Below are 4318 nucleotides of genomic sequence, written 5' to 3' on the forward strand. Positions count from 1 at the left end.
CATTTTGTCATTTTACCAGGTATTTTCTCAAAACATGTCTTTAACTTGTTTAATAGGTTCTTCCATTATGACAAAATACTCACCGGTGACAATAGGTAAAAGTAAGACTCCCTGAAGGATGACTACTGGGAAATAAAATAAAATAGTCTAGGCCTTTTTAAGCCAAGAAAATCCCTGACACTAACTAAGGAAGGCTTAGTTACCAAAGCCTTCCTTATTGTATTTGATTATAATCTTGTATCACATTTCTTTCCCTTAGAACTTTGTAACCTTGATGTCTTCAGGAATTAAATATTGGTATAAGGCCAATTTTTTCTTTTCTCTCCCCTTGAGGAACTTTTTTTAGGGGAAGCTGGTTGCTCAAAGAATTATTCTTTTTGTCATGACTTATTGTTGATCATTCTATATTCAGTTTTTCTTGTATAATGTGAAATTTTGATCTACTAATTCAGATATTCCTTTATATCAGCAAAGTTTTCTTCTTTTATATCTCTGAATCCTTTCTATAAAGATATTTCAATATAAGTATTCCATTTGGGGAGGGGCTTCTAACTACTAAAGGAATAGCAATTATCCTAGTATTGGATCATCTTTGTCCTCTATCACTATCCTTTTCTTTCCAGTGGCTTTCATCTTTGTCTCTTTTCTCAGCCATTATTTAAGTATTAGGTCTTAGTTTATTTAAACCCCATAACACACCTGTGGGTTAACTGCTATCTTTATTTCCATTGTTTTAGCCAGGAGACCCAACGGGAAATATACTCCAGCTGAGTGCTTTAAGGACTACGTCATAAAAGGATTATTTATAAAGGTGAGAGCAGAATGGAGGGTAACCACAGGGAACAGTAAAGTGCTCTCAGTTTCATAACACTTAGACACTGTTAACATCCTTAGCCCTGAAGGATACTTGGAGGAAGGGATCACTATTTCCCCAAGATAAAGTGAGCTGTTTGGATAAGGGCCTTTGCCAGGAGACATGACCTTCAGTTAAGGGACAGAGCCCTGTGACTTCACAGGAAAGGAGCTGGTGGGTGGGACAGGGGGTGGCAGGGGCAGGGAGTATATACTCCAGCTCTACTCTATTCTCTCCCTTTGATTCCCTCTGAATGCCTCCTATTGCCCAGATCCAATTAGAGTTAAAGTCAAGGAAGCTTGTTGATACAGTCCATATAGATCAGCCTCTTCCTGCCAGAGTACAAAGCAGAGTAGAAAAGGTGAATAATAGATCTAGAGGGGCAAAATCAAGATATTTAGCATATCCATTGTACACTCTAGTACTATTATATCGTTCTGACTCCAGCAGTATAGGCTTAGGAAGACAGGCAGATAGTCAAATATTTTAGGGGGGGGGATTGAAAAAACTATATATATCCAGACCTTTTTCAAAAAGAAAATGAAAGCTTTCTTTATAACCACATATCACATTACTTTTGAAAACCACTGTGAATTAGAAGCTTCTCTGATTATTACAGTGCTTAATAGCATCCAGAAGATGGCAGCATTGGTAAAGTGTATCACCACACAAAGCTTTAAACATTTTTTAGTTATCATTGACAGATAACAAACTTCCTAAATAAAAAGAAAGAAAAAATGTAAAGCATGGCTGGTCATAAATAACAAAATATAAAAGTACTAGATGACTGTCAACTAAATGTATGGTTCTTTGAAGGTTGTTATTCAGCACACCTGTCCCAGTACTTTCCTGATAAAATCCTCAAATCCAAAAAAGACACATATCTATAAACATACACAGTATCACATAGTATCTTTATAAGATTTATACAAATTGGGGGATCCCTGGGTGGCGCAGCTGTTTAGTGCCTGCCTTTGGCCCAGGGTGCGATACTGGAGTCGTGGGATCGAGTGCCACGTTGGGCTCCCAGTGCATGGAGCCTGCTTCTCCCTCTGCCTGTGTCTCTGCCTCTCTCTCTCTCTCTCTCTCTCTGTGTGTGTGACTATCATAAATAAATAAAAATTAAAAATTAAAAAAAAGATTTATACAAATTGTTAAGTTTTAAAAGCTTGGGTCATAGATACAAGACATAATCCATAAATTGTATTCAAAAGCAGGCTTAATGACTTCACAAAGTATATACAAAGTATCTTATTTCATATTTCAGTGGCAAATTATTTTTTTAAGATTTTATTTATTTATTCACGAGAGACACAGACACAGGCAGAGACACAGCAGAGGGAGAAGCAGTCTCCCTGCAGGGAGCCCGATGTGGGACTCAATCTCAGACCCCGGGACCATAACCTGAGCCAAAGGCAGATGCTCAACCACTGAGCCACCAGGTGCCCCATCAGTGGCAAATTAAAATCTAGATATCATAGGCACCACATTAGCTATGATAAAAAATTAATCTGCCTGTAAATGTCATTTCTAAATTGCTTTAATCCTACCCTACATTGAAACTTGTAAAGTTCTAAAGATACACATAGATATCATCAACATTTTGGGCCAGGTACTTATTAGCCAGGTGCAGAGGACAAAATATTAAAAATAATCTTGCCTTTTAAACTCTCAGTCTGATATGGAGATAGGCAAACCCGATGAATCAGAATACAACTGGATCTTGCTCTAGTAAAACCAGGTGATATGTAACTGCAAGGGCCAGCTCACCTAACTCCATCTTGGGAGTCATGGAAGACTTCACCAAAGAAAGAGGGCCTGAATAGAGACTTTGAGAAATGAGCAGGTGTTTGCTAGAAGTATCACAAGGAGAAATTTACTCCGTGCAGAAAGAATATCAAGTAGAAAGGAAGGTCAGAGATCAGATCCAAAACAACATGCTCTATCTCAGTGTTTAACCAAAGGCAATTCTGTCTCCCAGGAGATATTAGGCAATGTCTGGACATATTTTTGGTTGTCAAAGCTGGGCAGGTGCTACCAGTATCTAGTGGGTAAAGGTCAGGTATGCAGGTAACATCCTACAATGCACAGGACAGCCTTCCACAACAAATAAATTGTCCGACCCAGAATCCTGCTGAGAAACTACCCTAGGCTAATTGCATCTCTTCTTCGGAGGGCTAGGTTGCAGGGAGGGATAGGAAAGAGGCAAGAGATGAAACCAGAATGATAAAGAGGGCATAAAATTACAAAAGTCTCATTGGGAAAAAAAATAAATTTTATCCTAAATGTGAGAGAAAGCCAAACACGATCCGTTTTTGCATAACAGAAAAAAAAATTGCAGGCTATGGGGGGAGAATAGATTAGAGATGGCTAGGTAGAGAAACAACAAAGCAAATGGAATTTTAACAATTTCGCTTCTACTTATCCATGGGAATATCTTCAGAATGAAAATAGTAGAAGATTGATAAAAGGAAATTGAAACTCAAGATTGATGGCAAGATTGTGAGAGAGCAAGTAGCTGCTGTAAATGATTTCAGGATTTCTGACCAGACAAATTGAACTGCCACATCTGCACCTCATTTCCTGAATCCTCCCTCCCACTGGCCAGCACTGCTGCTCCTTGTCTCCTCTTGCCAGGCCTGGTGGCCTTCTCTTGGCTCCATATTTGGGCTTCCTTTTCTTTATGTATCCAATTAGACTGGCAACCCAGATCTAACTTGTTCTTCCAGTTCTAACTTAGAAACCCTACACTTAGCCCTTTGTGACACTAATGAAGTTTAGAGATACTCCACCCTTTAGCCTGGAGCATGGTAAGAATGACTCAGAAGGGTGGTGCAGAAAGGGAAGGAGACGGTTTGACAAATTAGCGCCTAAGTGATAAGAGAATTTGAGGATGAAATTAGTAAAATGATTTTGTCAGTTCAGGATCAAAATAAGAGCCAAAATCCTTGCGATTTCTTACAGTATCCCACTTTACCTACCCTACCCTTGCCTTTCACCTCTGCTTCTACTATCCTACCCCTCAGTCACTCAAATCCAGCCCCACTGGCTTCCAGCCTCAAAGAGTTTGCAAGGGCTGTTCCGTCTAGAATAGAATTCCCTATGGAGTTTTAACAAAATGTCCAGACCTGAGCTTTAGATTTTTTTTTTTCTTAAGTGCAGATATATTTTTCCTTCTGAGTTTGGCTCCCCTACCTTTTTTCCTTCTCTTTCACCTATATCAGCACCTCTACTCTACTCCACCTCCACCATAGCCCATGTCAACAACCTAGACAGTATCTGCCCTGTCTTCTCTGTGCTTATGTAGAGTATTTACATTAAACAAGAAAATACTAAGCAAAATAGAAACATAAGGATAACATCTAAGCCTTACTCTTCTCCTACCCTGGGATCTCCTTTGGATACCCCCCACTAGCTGGACCCAATGGGAAGCCAAAGAGAAGGAAGCTCATTGGTACAGTTCAT

This window comes from Vulpes lagopus, chromosome 21 (genome assembly GCF_018345385.1).
Source record: "Vulpes lagopus strain Blue_001 chromosome 21, ASM1834538v1, whole genome shotgun sequence".
NCBI lineage: Eukaryota > Metazoa > Chordata > Mammalia > Carnivora > Canidae > Vulpes > Vulpes lagopus.